Source organism: Rana temporaria, chromosome 5, assembly GCF_905171775.1.
Source record: "Rana temporaria chromosome 5, aRanTem1.1, whole genome shotgun sequence".
NCBI classification, from domain to species: domain Eukaryota; kingdom Metazoa; phylum Chordata; class Amphibia; order Anura; family Ranidae; genus Rana; species Rana temporaria.
Window position 1 is genome coordinate 3,977,317 of NC_053493.1, and position 21,216 is coordinate 3,998,532.

The window sequence follows — 21,216 nt, forward strand, 5'->3', positions numbered from 1 at the left end:
ACTGTGCCCTGCAATTGTCGCCACTGTGCCCAGTAAAATGCTGCCACTGTGACCTGTAAAATGCCCCCCCCCCCCCCGCCTGGCACCTACCTTTCGTCGGGTCAGCCATCCTCCTTCCACGTCCCTCGATGTCTTCTCCCACCCTCGATGACGCTTCAGCCAATCAGGTTACCGATAACCATAACTGGTGAACCTGTTTGGCTGAGACGCCTGTCAGTCTTATCCAAGGGACGCATCGCCTGTAAGTCCCGAGGATAAGCATTCAGGAAGCCGACTACAGCCTGCCAATCTGGGAGAAGAGAAGATATACCCATACAATATCCATCAGAAGACCCAATACATGAATCCTCCCATCAGAGATTCCCCATCATGTCAGAGCCTGCCAATTACATTAGAGCCCCCCCCCATGTTCACATCAGGCGCCTCATGTTTTTGCTACAGCAGCACAGCAGGGGGTGGGGGGTGCAGGGGGTCTGGGGTTGGTGGACCTCCATCCTCCTTGATGGTGGGGATGGTCCTCCATGCCACCTTCCCTGGATCAGAGTCATGTGAGCGAGCCGACCGCCAGCACCATAGCAATGACTGATGCTGTGCATCCTGGCCCTGGCACGTCATTGGTTGTTATGGTGCTGGCAGCCAGCTCCGCCTCCACCATGGCAATTCATGAACCCTGATCCGGGCAAACTGAGTCCTGTGCTCCCGACACCCCCCTGATGAAGAAACGCTGCTACAGGCAGGTAGGTATTTTGGATGCATATAAAAGAGAACAACGTGTCTAATGTCAGAACCAAACCACAGATTATTTTACACGAGACCGCCAACGCCCAGAGGGTGGAATTGAACCACTCTGCCGCTAGGCAGCTACAGATTTGAAGCCTGCACCCCAGACCACTGAGGATCATCTGAGCAATAGTACTGGCCGCCCCATGTTGTATATAAAGCCCGCAGCTGAATAGAAAATACAACTTAGGGAGTTTTTTTCCTAATCTTTAAAAAAAGATCTAATATTAGGATTGTGATTGACATGGAGCTTAATGATAATCCAATCACAACGCAGTATATGCACGATGAGACGCAGCAGTGAGCAGAGACCGTGCTGGCCCAGCTGCATGCTGTGCTGTGAAAAGCATTCTGGGTATTGGAAGATTTGAATGTATTTAAATATTTAAAGGGGAAGTAAAGGAAACAAAGGTTTCATTGTTTTATTTAAAAAATAAAATCTGAACTCACATCTGAGGATTAAGATATAATATTTTGGGAACCTTCAGAGATGAAGATTTTGTGCAGTCATGAAAAATAGAAATAAATGAAGTCTCAGAGAGAAGACATTTATCCGTCACTGAGGAGAACACTGATTGGCCAGAAATGCCCCAAAACCTGAAAGACAGATTCGGAGCCTTTACAGATGAAGTGCCAACAGCCTGGAGGTCCAATCAGGGTGGCAAAGGCAATAGGGGAGCAGGCTGTGTGGCCAGGGGGCCCTAGAGGATGAGCCCCACTTCTTGCTATGGGGTCCCAAATATCATACTCAGAAAAAGAAACCCTTGTTGAGTTGTGGCCTAGCTGTTCTGGAGAGCCTGTCCTCCATGTGTTCATCCATGTGGTGCGGGAGAACCTGTACTCTATAATCTGTTGCTGCTTGGCTATGAGCACAGGATCCTCCCCTGAGCATCATTACAGCGGTGCCCCCGACCAGGTCCAACCAGCACCACCCAGTAGCCCATTCCATACATTCCTCACACCCAATGACAATGGATCCCAAAATCAGCCTCATCTATCATCAGCTTCACCCAATATCATCCTCACCTATCATCAGTCTCACCCAATATCTACTTCACCCAACATCAGTCTCACCCAACATGTCTCTCCCATCACCCAACATGAGTCTCACCCATCATCAGCCTCACCCAAAATCAGCCTCACCCAACATTAGTCTCCCCTATCATCACCCTCATCCAACATTATCCTCACCCATCATCAGCTTCATTCAACATGAGTCTAATCCATCATCAGCTTCACCCAATATCAGTCTCACCCAATATCTGCTTCAACCAAATTCAGCCGTACCCAACATCAGTCTCACCCAACATGTCTCTCCCATCATCAGCTTCACCCAATATCAGTCTAAGCCATCATCAGTCTCACCCAATTGCCATTTTAACCTAAATCAGCTTCACCCAACATCAGTCTCACCCAATATCTGCTTCACCCAACATCAGTCTCACCCAACATCAGTCTCACCCAACATGTCTCACCCATCATCAGCTTCACCCAACATCAGTCTAAGCCATCATCAGCTTTACCCAATTTCCACTTTAACCTAAATCAGCTTCACCCAACATCAGCCTCACCCAACATCAGCTTCACCCAACATGAGTCTCACCCAACACCAGCTTCACCCAACATCAGCCTCACCCAACACCAGCTTCACCCAACATTTGTCTCCCCTATCATCAGTCTCATCCAACATTATCCTCACCCATCATCAGCTTCATTCAACATCAGTCTAACCCACCATCAGCTTTACCCAATATCCGCTTTACCTAAATCCGCTTCACCCAACATCAGCCTCACCCAACTCCAGCTTCACCCAACACCAGCTTCACCCATCATCAGCCTCAACCAAAATTAGTCTCACCCATCATCAGTTTAACCCAACATTAGCATTACCTATCATCAGCCTCACCCAATATCTGCTTCAACCAAAATCAGCTTCACCCAACATCAGCCTCACCCAACCCCAGCTTCACCCAACATGAGTCTCACCCAATACCAGCTTCACCCAACATCAGCCTCACCCAACATTCGTTTTACCTATCATCAGCCTCACCCAACATCAGTCTCACCCAACATCAGCTTCACCCAACATCAGCCTCACCCAATATCCGCTTCAACCAAAATCAGCCTCACCCAACATCAGCCTCACCCAACATCAACCTCACCCAACATCATCTTCACCCAACATAAGTCTCACCCAACATCAGCTTCACCCAACATTCGTTTCACCTATCATCAGTCTCACCCAACACAAAGCTTTGTTTCCCATCTTGAGGTTAGGAGAAGGAAGATTAGACACAATGCCGGCCTCTAACTCTGTACTAAAACACATTTGATTTGCATATTTACATAATTTCAGTAATCCCAGTGGTGATGGCACATTCCCTAAATTGCAAAAAGATAACAATAAAGATGAGAGCCGAAGAGCAAGCCATGCCTTTTGGGCTTTGATAGAGTCCCGCACGTCATGTCACAGGGGTTTGACATTGTGTTTCATTTTCAGACAGTGAGACTCGCTTTTTTTTTTTGCTACCTCTTTGAACCTTGATCGTGTCTTGAAGAAGCCTAACGGCGAAACGCGTTGACGCACAGGGGCTCACTGTACAAATTGTATCATTGTATATGACTTTTAACAATTTTGAATGCTCTGACTATAATATGTATTTTTCTTAATAAATATTGTTATTTTTTCCATTTCTCCATTGTTTTCTATGCCTCTAAAGTCCGGTCTATGGTTACTCTCCGAGTAACCTTTGTTCTTGTTTCCGCCGACATTTATAACTGCTTTTGGTCCTGGCGAGTTCAGGTTTGCCGTTATCCTGGATTTGAGGCAAATTTTGCAGGTTACATATTTGACTGGGATCATTTTTTTTTTTAAAACATAAATCACTGCATGGCCTTTGCACTATGGCCAGTGAGCTTAGAAGGGCCAATAATGGGAGGGTTAGGTTGGCCGCCATTACCATAGCGATGAATGACACTGTGCAACCCGGCCCTGGAGTGTCATTGGTTGTTATGGTGCTGCCAGTTGGCTCCACCCCACCATGGCAATCCATGACGCTGATCCAGAGCAAGTTGGGTCCTGTGCCCCCGACACCTCGGAGGAACCCCGACAGCATCCTGGTCAAGAAACACTGGGGTAGATTCAGGTACTGCTGCGCACTTACTACGGAGGCGCAGCGTTACGTTTTTACGCTGCGCCTCCATAAATTACCTGCGCTACGCTTCATTCACGAATGATCCCGTAGGGGGCGTGGATCATTTAAATTAGGCGCGTTCCCGCGCCGAACGTACTGCGCATGCTCCGTCGGGAATCTTTCCCGACGTGCATTGCGGCAAATGACGTCGCAAGGACGTCATTTGCTTTAACGTGAACGTAAATGGCGTCCAGCGCCATTCACGATTCACTTACGCAAACGACGTCATTTTCAAACATCGTGACGCGGGAACCACGGGTATACTTAGCATTGGCTGCCCCTGCTGATAGCAGGAGCAGCCTTACGCGGAACCCGACGAACGCAAACGACGTAAAATGCGTACGCAGGGTGCGCGCAGGGTTGTGAATCGGCGTGAGTATGCAATTTGCATACTCTACGCCGACCACTACGGGAACGCCACCTAGCGGCCATCGTAAGAATGCAGCCTACGATACGACGGCATAAGAGCCTTATGCCAGTCATATCTTAGGCTGCAGTCGGCGTAACGAGCTTTCTGAATACAGAAAAGTCGTTACGCCGGCGCAACTAAGCAATTGCGCTGCGTAACTATGGTTACGCAGACGCAATTGCTTACTGAATCTACCCCACTGCTATAGGTAAAGTACATATTTGGCATTTTGGACGCATATAAAAGAAAACAACGTATCTAATATCAGATCCACATCACACCACCAACGCCCAGAGGGTGGAATTGAACCACTCTGCCGCTAGGCAGCTACAGGTTTGAAGCCTGCACCCCAGACCACTGAGGATCATCTGGGCAATAGTACTGGCCGTCCCATGTTGTATATAAAGCCCGGAGCTGATTGGACGAGTCAACTTAGGGAGGTTTTATTTTCCCCCTAAACATAAAAAATTTATTCTAATGTTAGGATTGTGATTGGCAGTGAGCTAGATGAATAATCCAATCACAACGCAGTATATACAAGATGAGATTCAGCAGTGAGCAGAGACCGTGCTGGCCCAGCTGCATGCTGTGCTGTGAAAAGCATCCTGGGTATTGGCAGAGGGGAACATATTTACATATTTAAAGTGCAACTAAGAAAAAACAGTTCAATTGTTTTATGTAAAAAAAGTTGAACTCACACTTGAGGATTAATATATAAACACTTCCGGAATTTATCAGAGATGAAGATTTTGTACCAGTGGAGGCTGGTGCTCAACATTTTTGGGGAGGCGCAAACGGAAAAAAAACAATTGTGGCCTCACTGTGCCCATCAAATGCAGGCACTGTGCCATCAATTGTCACCACTGTGCCCATCAATTGTCACCACTGTGCCATGCCATCAAACGCAATAACTGTGCCATCAATTGTCACCACTGTGCCATGCCATCAATTGTCACCACTGTGCCATCAATTGTCACCACTATGCCATGCCATCAAACGCAATCACTGTGCGATCAATTGTCACCACTATGCCATGCCATCAAACACAGCCACTGTGCCATCAATTGTCACCACTGTGCCATCAATTGTCACCACTGTGCCATGCCATCAAACACAGCCACTGTGCCATCAATTGTCACCACTATGCCATGCCATCAATTGTCACCACTGTGCCATCAATTGTCACCACTATGCCATGCCATCAAACGCAATCACTGTGCCATCAATTGTCACCACTATGCCATGCCATCAAACACAGCCACTGTGCCATCAATTGTCACCACTGTGCCATGCCATCAATTGTCACCACTGTGCCATCAATTGTCACCACTATGCCATGCCATCAAACGCAATCACTGTGCCATCAATTGTCACCACTATGCCATGCCATCAAACACAGCCACTGTGCCATCAATTGTCACCACTGTGCCATCAATTGTCACCACTATGCCATGCCATCAAACGCAGCCACTGTGCCATCAATTGTCACCACTGTGCCATGCCATCAAACACAGCCACTGTGCCATCAATTGTCACCACTATGCCATGCCATCAATTGTCACCACTGTGCCATCAATTGTCACCACTATGCCATGCCATCAAACGCAGCCACTGTGCCATCAATTGTCACCACTGTGCCATGCCATCAAACGCAACCACTGTGCCATCAATTGTCACCACTGTGCCATGCCATCAAACACAGCCACTGTGCCATCAATTGTCACCACTATGCCATGCCATCAAACGCAGCCACTGTGCCATCAATTGTCACCACTGTGCCATCAATTGTCACCACTGTGCCATCAATTGTCGACTGTGTCATCAATTGTCACCACTGTGCCATGCTATCAAACACAGCCACTGTGCCATCAATTGTCACCACTATGCCATGCCATCAATTGTCACCACTGTGCCATCAATTGTCACCACTGTGCCATGCCATCAAACACAGCCACTGTGCCATCAATTGTCACCACTATGCCATGCCATCAATTGTCACCACTGTGCCATCAATTGTCACAACTGTGCCCATCAATTGTCACCACTGTGCCATCAATTGTCACCACTGTGCCATCAATTGTCACCACTGTGCCCATCAATTGTCACCACTGTGCCATCAATTGTCACCATTGTGCCCATCAATTGTCACCACTGTGCCATCAATTGTTACCACTGTGCCCATCAATTGTTACCACTGTGCCCATCAATTGTCACCACTGTGCCATCAATTGTCACAACTGTGCCCATCAATTGTCACCACTGTGCCATCAATTGTCACCATTGTGCCCATCAATTGTCACCACTGTGCCATCAATTGTCACCACTGCCACTGTGACCTGTAAAATGCCCCCCCCCCCCCTGCCTGGCACTCACCTTTCTCGGGTCAGCCATCCTCCTTCCACGTCCCTCGCTGTCTTCTCCCGCCCTCGATGACGCTTCAGCCAATCAGGTTACCGATAACCAGAACCGGTGAACCTGATTGGCTGAGACGCCTGTCAGTCTTATCCAAGGAATGCACCGCCGGTACGTCCCGAGGATAAGCATTCAGGAAGCCGACTACAGCCTGAGGGCTGTACTCGGAAAGCCTATCAGAGCCGCTGGCCAGAGGTTCCGGGGGCACTGGTGACACTCGTTCGGAAATACGCGGAATCACTCGGAAATACTCAGTTCCCGAACTTTTCCGAGGGTTTCCGAGATCAGCCGAGCTGTCCCCGAGTATTTCCAAGGCTCTCCGGCGCCCCCCCCCTCCCACCTCTGTCCACATGCAGCATTACATGCCATAGAAGTCAATGCGGAACAAATTATCTTACTTTCCATTGACTTCTATGGGGAAACTCGCTTTGATGTGCAAGTGCTTTGGATTACAAGCGTTCTCCTGGAACGGATTATCCTCGTAATCCGAGGTTCCGCTGTACAACATATTATACGGTGTCTTGAATAAGTATTCATACCCCTTGAAATTTCCCACATCTTCTCATGTTACACCCAAAAACATAATTGTATTTTATTGGGATTTTATGTGAGAGACACAAAGTGTCACATAATTGTGAAATTGTGGAAGGAAAATGATAAATGATACAAATAAATATGTGAAAAGTGTGGGGGGGGGAGGGGCATATGTATTCAGCCCCCTTTACTCTGATACCCCTAACTAAGATCTAGTGGAACCAATTGCCTTCAGAAGTAAATAAAGTCCACCTGTGTGTAATTTAATCTCAGTATAAATACAGCTGTTCTGTGAAGCCCTCAGAGGTTTGTTAGAGAACCTTAGCGAACAAACAGCATCATGAAGGCCGAGGAACACACCAGACAGGTCAGGGATAAAGTTGTGGAGAAGTATAAAGCAGGGTTAGGTTATAAAAAAATCTCCCAAGCTTTGAAGATCTCACGGAGCTTCTGTTCAATCCATCATCTGAAAATGGAAAGAGTATGGCACAACCGCAACCCTACCAAGACATGGACGTCCACCTAAACTGACCGGACCTTTCGCCATAGTCCCTCGTCCTTAGACCATACTTCTTAGACTATAGTCCATAGTCCCTATTTCTTAAACTGTAGTCCATAGTCTCTAGTCCTTAGACAATAGTCCCTAGTTCATAGACCATAGTCTATAGTCCACATCCCATAGACAATCCCGGTAGTGATCAGGAGAGGGTGGCTACGTTCTTACATACAATGGCCCGGATTCAGGTAGATTTGCCCCAAAGTTACGGAGGCGCAGGGCAGCGTTTTTGCCCTGCGCCCCCGCAAATTTACTGCGCTACCCGCGATTCACGGAGCAGTAGCTTCCGTAAATTGCGTGTGCGCTGTGTAAACTTGCCCTGCGTAAGGGCGCCTAATGTAAATGATCCCGTAGGGGGCGGGAATCATCAAAATTAGGCGCGCTCCCGCGCCGAGCGTAGAGCGCATGCTCCGTCGGGAAACTTTCCCGACGTGCATTGCGGCAAATGACGTCGCAAGGTCGCAAGGACGCAAGGACGTCATTTGCTTCAAAGTGAACGCGAATGGCGTCCAGCGCCATTCACGAATCACTTACGCAAATTACGTAAAAATCGAACGTCGCAACGCGGGAATGACGGGTATACTTTAGCATTGGCTGCCCCTGCTATTAGAAGGGGCAGCCTTACGCTAAACACGCCGTACGGAAACAACGAAAATTGCGTACGCAGGGCTCGTGCAACGTTGTGAATCGGTGTTAGTATGCAATTTGCATACTATACGCTGAGCACAACGGGAGATTTGATAGCAATAGAAGGTAAGAATACCGATTGGAATAGAATTGTATTTGGAACTTTATTCACATTGATATTAATAGAAGGAGTCAGAGAACAGGAATAGTTTCTTGTTGGGGGGGGGGGGGGGGGGGGAGGGGCTGGGACCACTTTATCACTTTGTGATTTCATTATTCCCGTCCAAGTAGTTAGTAAATGGCGGTGTCTGCGCCGTGCTCCCGGTGACTGTCCTCTCTCCCGTCACATTATTTATTCACGCCGCACAAAGATGGGCAAATATTTTTCTGCCGCCCAATAATTGCATCGGCTGTTTACTCTTCCTGCGCTCACCGAATGTTCTGGAAGTTGTTAATTATCTCCGGCGCCGGATTATTAGCACGTGTCAGTAAGGCAGCTTGGCGTTTATGTAAATCACGTCTGGAAACGGATGAAGCTGAATTTTTACTTCTGAACCTTCGTGAACCCCGAACACCTCCGCCGAATGGAACGTCCCCGGCGTCTGGCCGGAGGGCAGGAAACGCTCATTGCCTGGAAATTGAGTCTGGTGAAAGTGGAGGCTGCGATTACTGCGCTCATCAGAGGGCCGATCATTACACTTCGCAGCAATTACATTTCTTTCTTTATCAGAATGTGGCTGATAGTCTCATACCCAAAGCAGGAGGACCGGGGACACCAGACTTCTATTCCCCTCTATATATCCCTCGCCCTCCTTCTCTCTATCCCTCGCCCTCCTTCTCTCTATCCCTCACCCTCCTTCTCTCTATCCCTCACCCCCCTTCCTTCTCTCTATCCCTTGCCCTCCTTCTCTCTATCCCTCACCCTCCTTCTCTCTATCCCTCACCCTCCTCTCTATCCCTCACCCTCCTTCTCTCTATCCCTCAATCTCCTTCCTTCTCTCTATCCCTCACCCTCCTTCTCTCTATCCCTCACCCTCCTTCCTTCTCTCTATCTCTCACCCTCCTTCTCTCTATCTCTCGCTCTCCTTCCTTCTCTCTATTTCTCACCCTCCTTCCTTCTCTCTATCCCTCACCCTCCTTCTCTCTATCCCTCACCCTCCTTCTCTCTATCCCTCACCCCCCTTCCTTCTCTCTATCCCTTGCCCTCCTTCTCTCTATCCCTCACCCTCCTTCTCTCTATCCCTCACCCTCCTTCTCTCTATCCCTCACCATCCTTCTCTCTATCCCTCACCCCCCTTCCTTCTCTCTATCCCTCGCCCTCCTTCTCTCTATCCCTCGCCCTCCTTCTCTCTATCCCTCACCCTCCTTCTCTCTATCCCTCACCCTCCTTCTCTCTATCCCTTACCCTCTTCTATTCCTCACCCTCCTTCTCTCTATCCCTCACCCTCCTTCTCTCTATCCCTTGCCCTCCTTCACTCTATCCCTCACCCTCCTTCTCTCTATCCCTCATCCTCCTTCCTTCTCTCTATCCCTCACCCTCCTTCTCTCTATCCCTCACCTTCCTTCTCTCTATCCACTCGCCCTCCTTCTCTCTATCCCTCACCCTCCTCTCTATCCCTCATCCTCCTTCCTTCTCTCTATCCCTCACCCTCCTGCCTTCTCTCTATCCCTCACCCTCCTTCATTCTCTCTATCCCTCGCCCTCCTTCTCTCTATCCCTCACCCTCCTCTCTATCCCTCACCCTCCTTCTCTCTATCCCTCACTCTCCTTCCTTCTCTCTATCTCTCACCCTCCTTCTCTCTATCTCTCACCCTCCTTCTCTCTATCTCTCGCTCTCCTTCCTTCTCTCTATCTCTCACCCTCCTTCCTTCTCTCTATCCCTCACCCTCCTTCTCTCTATCCCTCACCCTCCTTCTCTCTATCCCTCACCCCCCTTCCTTCTCTCTATCCCTTGCCCTCCTTCTCTCTATCCCTCACCCTCCTTCTCTCTATCCCTCACCCTCCTTCTCTCTATCCCTCACCCCCCTTCCTTCTCTCTATCCCTCGCCCTCCTTCTCTCTATCCTCGCCCTCCTTCTCTCTATCCCTCACCCTCCTTCTCTCTATCCCTCACCCTCCTTCTCTCTATCCCTTACCCTCTTCTATTCCTCACCCTCCTTCTCTCTATCCCTTGCCCTCCTTCACTCTATCCCTCACCCTCCTTCTCTCTATCCCTCATCCTCCTTCCTTCTCTCTATCCCTCACCCTCCTTCTCTCTATCCCTTGCCCTCCTTCTCTCTATGCCTCACCCTCATTCCTTCTCTCTATCCCTCACCCTTCTTCTCTCTATCCCTCATCCTCCTTCCTTCTCTCTATCCCTCACCCTCCTGCCTTCTCTCTATCCCTCACCCTCCTTCATTCTCTCTATCCCTCGCCCTCCTTCTCTCTATCCCTCACCCTCCTCTCTATCCCTCACCCTCCTTCTCTCTATCCCTCACTCTCCTTCATTCTCTCTATCCCTCGCCCTCCTTCTCTCTATCCCTCACCTTCCTTCTCTCTATCCACTCGCCCTCCTTCTCTCTATCCCTCACCCTCCTCTCTATCCCTCACCCTCCTTCCTTCTCTCTATCCCTCACCCTCCTTCTCTCTATCCCTCACTTCCTTCCTTCTCTCTATCCCTCGCCCTCCTTCTCTCTATCCCTCACCTTCCTTCTCTCTATCCACTCGCCCTCCTTCTCTCTATCCCTCACCCTCCTCTCTATCCCTCACCCTCCTTCCTTCTCTCTATCCCTCACCCTCCTTCTCTCTATCCCTCACTCTCCTTCCTTCTCTCTATCTCTCACCCTCCTTCCTTCTCTCTATCCCTCACCCTCCTTCTCTCTATCTCTCGCTCTCCTTCCTTCTCTCTATCTCTCACCCTGCTTCCTTCTCTCTATCCCTCACCCTCCTTCTCTCTATCCCTCACCCTCCTTCCTTCTCTCTATCCCTCACCCTCCTTCCTTCTCTCTATCCCTCACCCTCCTTCCTTCTCTCTATCCCTCACCCTCCTTCCTTCTCTCTATCCCTCACCCTCCTTCCTTCTCTCTATCCCTCACCCTCCTTCTCTCTATCCCTCACCTTCCTTCTCTCTATCCCTCACCCTCCCTCTCTCTATCCCTCTCCCTCCTTTTCTCTATCCCTTACTCTCCTTCTCTCTATCCCTTACGCTCCTTCCTTCTCTTTATCCCTCACCCTCCTTTTCTCTATCCCTCGCCTTCCTTCTCTCTATCCCTCACCCTCCTTCTCTCTATCCCTCACCCTCCTTCTCTCTATCCCTCACCCTCCTTTTCTCTATCCCTCGCCTTCCTTCTCTCTATCCCTCACCCCCCCCCCCCACTCTATCCCTCCCTCCCTGCCTCCCTCTATCCTTCACCCTCCCTCCCTCTATTCCTCACCCTCCTTCTCTCTATCCCTCACCCTCCTTCTCTCTATCCCTCACCCCCCTTCCTTCTCCCTATCCCTCGCCCTCCTTCTCTCTATCCCTCGCCCTCCTTCTCTCTATCCCTCACCCTCCTTCTCTCTATCCCTCACCCTCCTTCTCTCTATCCCTTACCCTCTTCTATTCCTCACCCTCCTTCTCTCTATCCCTCACCCTCCTTCTCTCTATCCCTCACCCTCCTTCTCTCTATCCCTTGCCCTCCTTCACTCTATCCCTCACCCTCCTTCTCTCTATCCCTCATCCTCCTTCCTTCTCTCTATCCCTCACCCTCCTTCTCTCTATCCCTTGCCCTCCTTCTCTCTATCCCTCACCCTCATTCCTTCTCTCTATCCCTCACCCTTCTTCTCTCTATCCCTCATCCTCCTTCCTTCTCTCTATCCCTCACCCTCCTGCCTTCTCTCTATCCCTCACCCTCCTTCATTCTCTCTATCCCTCGCCCTCCTTCTCTCTATCCCTCACCCTCCTCTCTATCCCTCACCCTCCTTCTCTCTATCCCTCATCCTCCTCTCTATCCCTTACCCTCCTTCCTTCTCTCTATCCCTCACCCTCCTTCTCTCTATCCCTCACTCTCCTTCCTTCTCTCTATCTCTCACCCTCCTTCCTTCTCTCTATCCCTCACCCTCCTTCTCTCTATCTCTCGCTCTCCTTCCTTCTCTCTATATCTCACCCTCCTTCCTTCTCTCTATCCCTCACCCTCCTTCTCTCTATCCCTTACCCTCCTTCCTTCTCTCTATCCCTCACCCTCCTTCCTTCTCTCTATCCCTCACCCTCCTTCTCTCTATCCCTCACCCTCCTTCCTTCTCTCTATCCCTCACCCTCCTTCCTTCTCTCTATCCCTCACCCTCCTTCTCTCTATCCCTTACCTTCCTTCTCTCTATCCCTCACCCTCCCTCTCTCTATCCCTCTCCCTCCTTTTCTCTATCCCTTACTCTCCTTCTCTCTATCCCTTACACTCCTTCCTTCTCTCTATCCCTCACCCTCCTTTTCTCTATCCCTCGCCTTCCTTCTCTCTATCCCTCACCCTCCTTCTCTCTATCCCTCACCCTCCTTCTCTCTATCCCTCACCCTCCTTCTCTCTATCCCTCACCCTCCTTCTCTCTATCCCTCGCCTTCCTTCTCTCTATCCCTCACCCCCCCCCCACTCTATCCCTCCCTCCCTGCCTCCCTCTATCCTTCACCCTCCCTCCCTCTATTCCTTACACTCCCTCCTCTATCCTTTACCCTCCCTCTCTCTATCCCTTGTTTTCAAAATGTTATAATAAACTATGAAACAGTTTTTTTTTAGCAAAAAAGAAAAAAAAACAGTAGTGATTAAATACCACCAAAAGAAAGCTCTATTTGTGTGGAAAAATGATAAAAATGTAATTTGGATACAGTGTTACATGACCGTGCAATTGTCATTCAAAGTGTGAGAGTGCTGAAAGCTGTGAATTGGGGTTTTAAGCGCCCGGTAAGCAAGAGGTTAAATCATTACATGTTAGGTATCTATTTACTCTGCGTATCATCATCTGTCACATTATACAAAAAAATGGGCTAACTTTACTGTTTTTTTTTTAATTGTGAAAGAGTTTTTTCCCCAAAAAATTGCATTTGAAAAATTGCCACACCCACCATTTTATTCTATAGGGTCTCTGCTAAAAAATATATATTTGGGGGTTCTGAGTAATTTTCTAGCAAAAAAAATATAAATTTTACATGTAGGAGAGGAGTGTCAGAATTGGCCCGGATGTTACGTTGTTAAATATGTAAATATGTTCCCATCTGCCAATACCCAGAATACTTTTCACAGCACAGCAAGCAGCTGGGCCAGCACAGTCTCTGCTCACTGCTAAATCTCATCTTGCATTTACTGTGTTGTGATTGGATAATTAATTGAGCTCTGTGTCAATCACAATCCTAACATTAGAACTTAAAAAAAAAATAGGAAAATAAAATAAAATAAAATCTCCCTAAGTTGTATCGTACAATCAGCTCTGGGCTTTATATACAACATGGGACAGACAGTACTATTGCCCAGATGATCCTCAGTGGTCTGGGGTGCAGGCTTCAAACCTGTAGCTGCCTAGCGGCAGAGTGGTTCAATTCCACCCTCTGGGCGTTGGTGGTGTGACGTGGATTTGATATTAGATACGTTGTTTTCTTTTATAAGCATCCAAAATGCCAAATACGTACTTTACCTATAGCAGTGTTCCTTGACCAGGATGCTGTTGGGGTTCCTCCGAGGTGTCGGGAGCGCAGGACCCAACTTGCTCTGTATCAGCGTCATGGATTGCCATGGTGGGGTGGAGCCAACTGCCAGTACCATAACAACCAATGACACTCCAGGGCCGGGTTGCACAATGGCCAAATCTCATTTGAAATAGTCTGTTGCAAAGTGGAAAACTGTTCTATGGGCCAAATCTCATTGGAAATGGTCTGTTGCAAAGTGGAGAACTTTTCTGTGGTCAGACAAATCGAAATTTGACATTCTGTTTGGCAACCATGGACCCAGAGTGCACCTTCCAGCTTGTTATCAGCTCTCAGTTCAAAAGCTGGCATCTCTGATGGTATAGGGTGGGGGCATTAGTGTGTATGGAATGGGCAGCTTGCACATATGGACAGACTCCATCAATGTTGAAAGATAGATGCAGGTTTTAGAGCAGCATATGCTCCCATTCAGACTACATATTTTTTTAGGGTAGGCCTTGCATATTTTAGCAGGATAATGCCAAACTGCATACTGCATCTATGACACCAGCATGGCTTCCTAGTAGAAGAGTGCTTTACTGGCCTGCCTGCAGTCCAGATCTTTCACCTGAGTGAGCTACACACCAATCAGCCATAACTTTATGGGTGAACTTTATGTTCACCCACCTATTATTTAGTAGGCTTACTTCTTCACATACAGAATCCACTGTATATTAAATCTGATTCCCTAGCACACAGCTACGATCTGCACAGTGTGTAGCTGGCTACTGTGCTACAGTTCTGACCTGTGGAATTCTCTGGTAGCCAGCAGGACTGCTGTCAGAAATCATGGGGCCCCACACAGCCTTCCTGACACCCCCCCCCCCATTATTGGCCCTTCTAAGCTCACTGGCCATAGTGCAAAGGCCATGCAGTCCATTATGCTTTAAAAAAAAATATCCCAGTCAAATTTGTAACCTGCAAAATTTGCCTCAAACCCAGGATAACGGCAAACCTGAACAAGCCAGGACCAAAAGCAGTTATAAATGTCGGAGGAAACAAGAAAGAAGGTAACCATAGGCCGGACTTTAGAGAATGGAGAAATTGAAAAAAATAACAATATTTATTAAGAAAAATACATATTATAGTCAGAGTGTTCAAAAATTATTAAAAGACATATACAATGATACAATTTGTACAGTGAGCGTCAACGTGTTTCACCGCTAGGCTTCTTCAGGACACGATCAAGGTTCAAAGAGGTAGCAAAAAAAAAAAGAAAGCGAGTCTCACTGTCTGAAAATTAAACAGATTCGAATTACAAATCTGATAGATAGCATATATACGTTAAAAAACAATATGCTCGTCTGACCACAGGAAAATGAATGACACAAAAAATGGTACAAAGTCTTCATCTCTGATAAGGAGCTCAACCTTTTTTAAACCCATTTCTCTTTAAATATGTAAATATGTTCCCATCTGCCAATACCCAGAATGCTTTTCACAGCACAGCATGCAGCTGGGCCAGCACGGTCTCTGTGCACTGCTGCGTTTCATTTTGCATATACTGCCTTGTGATTGGATTATTCATTGAGTTACCTGCCAATCACAATCCTAAAATTAGATTTTTTTTTATATTTAGGGTAAAAAAAAACAAAAAACGTAAAAAAAAACAAAAAACGTAACAAAAAAAAAAATATCTCCCTAAGTTGATCGTCCAATCAGCTGCAGGCTTTATATACAACATGGGACGGCCAGTACTATTGCCCAGATGATCCTCAGTGGTCTGGGGTGCAGGCTTCAAACCTGTAGCTGCCTAGCGGCAGAGTGGTTCAATTCCACCCTCTGGGCGTTGGTGATGTGACGTGGATCTGATATTAGATACGTTGTTTTCTTTTATATGCGTCCAAAATGCCAAATACGTGCTTTACCTATAGCAGTGTTTCTTGACCAGGATGCTGTCGGGAGCTCAGAACCCAACTTGCTTTGGATCAGCGTCATGCAGTGGCGGCTGGTGCTCAAAATTTTTGAGGGGGCGCAAACGGAAAAAAAAACAATTGCAGCCTCACTGTGCCATCAATTGTCACCACTGTGCCATCAATTGTCACCACTGTGCCATGCCATCAAACGCAGCCACTGTGCCATCAATTGTCACCACTGTGCCATGCCATCAAAAGCAGCCACTGTGCCATCAATTGTCACCACTGTGCCATGCCATCAAAAGCAGCCACTGTGCCATCAATTGTCACCACTGTGCCATGCCATCAAATGCAGTCACTGTGCAATGCCATCAAATGCAGTCACTGTGCCATGCCATCAAACACAGACACCGTGCCATCAATTGTCACCACTGTGCCATGCCATCAAACGCAGCCACTGTGCCATCAATTGTCACCACTGTGCCATGCCATCAAACGCAGCCACTGTGCCATCAATTGTCACCACTGTGCCATGCCATCAAAATCAGCCACTGTGCCATGCCATCAAACGCAGCCACTGTGCCATCAATTGTCACCACTGTGCCATGCCATCAAATGCAGCCACTGTGCCATCAATTGTCACCACTGTGCCATGCCATCAAATGCAGTCACTGTGCCATGCCATCAAATGCAGCCACTGTGCCATGCCATCAAACACAGCCACTGTGCCATCAATTGTCATCACTGTGCCATGCGATCAAACGCAGTCACTGTGCCATGCGATCAAACGAAGCCACTGTGCCCATCAATTGTCGCCACTGTGCCTATGATTGTCACCACTGTGCCCTTTAATTGTCATCACTGTTGGAATTGGAAGGAAAAGCCTATGGTGCATGTGCCCCTGGAGTGGCAGTCCAGGGGTATCTGAAGATCGCTGTGTGTGAGGGACACATTGATTTAAAGATACCACGGTCACTGCACCAGATACACGCTTTTTTTTTTTTTTTTAGCACCTTCCTCCTGGGCCGGGCCTTTTGGCTAGGTTGCTCAGACCACAGTACCTCAGTCCCCGTCTGGAGCCTAACGCCCCCCCGGGGGATTGGGGTTTGGGTCTCTCTTCACCAGTGGCGTCACTAGGGTTGGTGTCACCTGGTGCGGTAAAACATGGTGTCACCCCCCCCTCTGTCTAGGCTGCCCAGCACCAAGCAGGCAGCGCACGGGCATGGGGCGCACCCCAAACCAGCCCCTGTAAATGATAGTATAGGGCAGTATAGTGGCAGGTTAGGGTAGTATAGAGTGGTATACAGTGGCGGCTGGTGCTCAAAATTTTTGGGGGGGGCGCAAAGGAAAAAAAAAATTGCAGTCTCACTGTGCTCAAACACAGCCACTGTTACATGCCATTAAACGCAGTCACTGTGCCATGCCATCAAATGCAGTCACTGTGCCATCAATTCACACCACTGTGCCATGCCATTAAACGCAGTCACTGTGCCATCAATTTGCACCACTGTGCCATGCCATTAAACACAGCAACTGTGCCATCCATTGTCACCACTGTGCCATGCCATTAAACACAGCCACTGTGCCATACATTGTCACCACTGTGCTATGCCATTAAACGCAGCCACTGTGCCCTTTAATGGTCGCCGCTGTGCCAATTGTCCCCACTGTGCCCTGTAAATTGCTTTCTTTCCCCTCCGCCCGGCACTTACCTTTACTGGTTTTAGGCATCCACGTCCCACGATGTCTTCTCCCGCCCTCGATGACTGACAGGCATCTCAGCCAATCAGGTTACTGGTAGCCAGAACCGGCCAACCTGATTGGCTGAGACGCCTGTCATCTTATTCAAGGGGCGTACAGTCTGTGCGCTCCGAGAATAAGCTTCCGGGACCCGAGGGCTGTATTGGGAAAGCCTATCAGAGCTGTCGGCTTTGATAGACATTTCCGTACAGCCAACCAGCTGGCGTTATTCAGATGGCCGGACATTGAGCGCCGACCATCTGAATAACAGCGGCAGCGGCCAAAATAACATAGATTCGTGCAATGCATGAATCTATGTTATTTCACTCAGTGGCGGTGAGAGCCAGAGGGGGCGGCGCTCCAGCGCCCTCTATGGACGAACCGCCACTGGTGGTATAGTGGCAGGTTGGTGTAGTGGGGTGGTATAGGACAGGTTAAGGTGGTATAGGGCATGTTGGGGTGATATAGGGCAAGTTAGGGTTGCATAGGGCAGTTTGGGGTGGCATAGGGCAAGTTAGGGTGGCATAGGGCAAGTTGGGATGGCATGGGAAAGGTTGGGGTGGTACAGGCCAAGTTTGGGGTGGTACAGGGCAGGCTGGGGTGGTACAGGGCAGGCTGGGGTGGCACAGAGCAGGCTGGGGTGGTACAGGGCAGGCTGGGATTGCACAGGGCAGGCTGGGCATGTCAGCTAAAAAAAACAAAAAAAAAAACGGGATGGTGTCACCCCTCTAGCGGGTGTCACCCGGTGCGGACCGCACCCCCCGCACCCCCCTAGCAACGCCTCTGCTCTTCACAGGAGGACCACTTGACGTTGCACCCGTCTGCACGTTTTTGTGAACACTGTTTATGTGTGTGCACATTTTTTCTGCACCGGGTGGAGTTTTTTGGGTGTGTTCACACGCCATAGGCTTTTAAAAAAAAAATCACATTCCATTTAGAGGCACGGCTTTAACCGCTTGACACCCGCCCGCCGTCAAATGACGGCGGGCAGAATACTCTATTGTTCTGACAGGACGTCATATGACGTCCTGTCATTTAAAGCCGCACCCGTCGCGTTACTGGGAACACAATGCGCGTGCCCGGCGGCCACCGCGATTGCCCAGTAACTGAGCAGAACCGTGGATCTCTGTGTGTGTAATGATGGGGTGTAAACACAGAGATCCACATCCTGTCAGGGAGAGGAGACCGATGCTGTGTCCCTTGTACATAGAGACGCAGATCGGTCACCTCCCCCAGTCACCCCCCTACAGTTAGAACACTGACTAGGCTACACATTTAACCCCTTCCCTGCCCGCTAGTGGTTAACCCCTTCCCTGCCAGTCACATTTATACAGTAATCAATGCATATTTATAGCACTGTTCACTGTATAAATGTGAATGGTCCCAAAAATGTGTCAAAAGTGTCCGATGTGTCCACTATAATGTCGCAGTCCCGAAAAAAATTGAAGATCGCCGCCATTACTAGTAAAAAAAATAATTAAAAAAAATCATCAATATGTCCCCTATTTTGTAGGCAATATAACTTTTGCGCAAACCAGTCTCTATACGGTTATTGCGTTTTTTTTTTTTTTTTTTTTTTTACCAAAAATATGTAGAAGAATAAGCATGGGCCTAAACTGAGCTAAAATTTATTTTTTTGTTTTTAAATGGGATATTTATTATAGCAAAAAGTAAAAAATATTGTGTTTTTTTTTCAAAATTTACGCTCTATTTTTGTTTATAGCGCAAAAAATAAAAACTGCAGAGGTGATCAAATACCACCAAAAGAAAGCTCTATTTGTGGGGGAAAAAAGGACGTCAGTTTTGTTTGGGTGCCACGTCGCACGGCCGCGCAATTGTCAGTTAAAGTGACGCAGCGCCGGAAGCTGAAATATTGCCTGGGCCCAAACGTGGTTAAAAAAAAAAAAAAAAAAGCAACAAAGATTATATTTCTTCCAACAAACTGTTTATCTAAAAACGAATAAAAGGGTCCAAAGTCTTCATCTCTGATAAGCGGATGGGAGTTCAACTTTTTTTTTCTTTAAATATGTAAATATGTTCTCATCATCCAATACCCAGAATGCTTTTCACAGCACAGCATGCAGCTGGGCCAGCACGGTCTCTGCTCACTGCTGCGTCTCATCGTGCATTTACTGTGTTGTGATTGGATAATTCATTGAGTTCCCTGCCAATCACAATCCTAATATTAGAATTTTTTTTTATATTTAGGGTAAAAAAAAAAACTTAAAAAAAACCTCCCTAAGTTGTATCGTCCAATCAGCTGTGGGCTTTATATACAACATGGGACGGCCAGTACTATTGCCCAGATGATCCTCAGTGGTCTGGGGTGAAGGCTTCAAACCTGTAGCTGCCTAGCGGCAGAGTGGTTCAATTCCACCCTCTGGGCGTTGGTGGTCTCGTTGGAAATGTGTCTTCATTGTAATAAGTTATTTCAGCTTCAATGCATACTGATTAACCGCTTCAGTCCCGGAGGATTTGGCTGCCCAATGACCCGGCCACTTTTTACATTTCGGCACCGCGTCGCTTTAACTGACAATTGCGCAGTCGTGTGACGCGACTCCCAAACAAAATTGGCGTCCTTTCTTTCTCACAAATAGAGCTTTCTTTGGTGGTATTTGATCACCTCTGCGGTTTTTATTTTTTGCGCTATAATTAAAAATAGATATTTTGTACTTTTTGCTGTAATAAATATCCCCATTTTTTTTAAAAAAAGTTAATTTTTTCCTCAGTTTAGACCGATACGTATTCTTCTACATATTTTCGGTAAAAAAAAATTGCAATAAGCGTTTATTGATTGGTTTGCGCAAAAGTTATAGCGTCGACAAAATAGGGGATAGTTTCATGGCATTTTTATTATTATTTTTTTACTAGTAATGGTGGCGATCAGCGATTTTTATCGTGACTGCGACATTATAGCGGACACATCGGACACTTTTGACGCTATTTTGGGACCATTGTCATTTATACAGCGATCGGTGCTATAAAAATGCACTGATAACTGCATACATGTGACTGTCAGGGAAGGGGTTAACCAGTAGGGGGCGCTGAAAGGGTTAAGTGTATCCCAGGGAGTGACTCTAACTGTTGGAGGGCGTGGCTTACTGTGACACATCGCTGATCGCTGCTCCCGATGACAGGGAGCAGACGATCAGTGTCCTGTCACTAGGCAGAACAGGGAGATGCCTTGTTTACAAAGGCATCCCCGCGTTCTGTGACCCGATCACAAGCGGATATCAAGTCCGCAGCCTTTTGGCTAAGATCAAGTGTAGAATCTGTTCTTATCAGTTGCCAGGAGGTGGCGCTATACTAACCATCCCCAGTACACGGCGATGTGGAAAGGATGGCGGTGGCATGTGCAAAACCTGCTGGTGTAATGGCGAAAGCCTCCTGATGAGGATGGAGAACCATTGGGTCTTGGCGGAGGGC

The 21,216-nt window shown here is 47.9% G+C and overlaps 5 non-coding genes across 5 annotated transcripts; 3 read left to right on the forward strand and 2 right to left on the reverse strand.

Moving 5' to 3' along the window:
- Positions 1-821: 821 nt before the first annotated feature.
- On the reverse strand, positions 822-908 carry TRNASTOP-UCA. Its single transcript has one exon. It is a non-coding gene; the product is annotated as a tRNA-Sec (tRNA).
- Positions 909-4,670: 3,762 nt separating this feature from the next.
- Positions 4,671-4,757, reverse strand: TRNASTOP-UCA. Its single transcript has one exon. It is a non-coding gene; the product is annotated as a tRNA-Sec (tRNA).
- A 9,222-nt stretch (positions 4,758-13,979) lies between these two features.
- On the forward strand, positions 13,980-14,066 carry TRNASTOP-UCA. The gene has a single exon. It is a non-coding gene; the product is annotated as a tRNA-Sec (tRNA).
- Positions 14,067-15,896: 1,830 nt separating this feature from the next.
- On the forward strand, positions 15,897-15,983 carry TRNASTOP-UCA. The gene has a single exon. It is a non-coding gene; the product is annotated as a tRNA-Sec (tRNA).
- A 4,107-nt stretch (positions 15,984-20,090) lies between these two features.
- TRNASTOP-UCA lies at positions 20,091-20,177 on the forward strand. The gene has a single exon. It is a non-coding gene; the product is annotated as a tRNA-Sec (tRNA).
- The last annotated feature ends 1,039 nt before the right edge of the window (positions 20,178-21,216 follow it).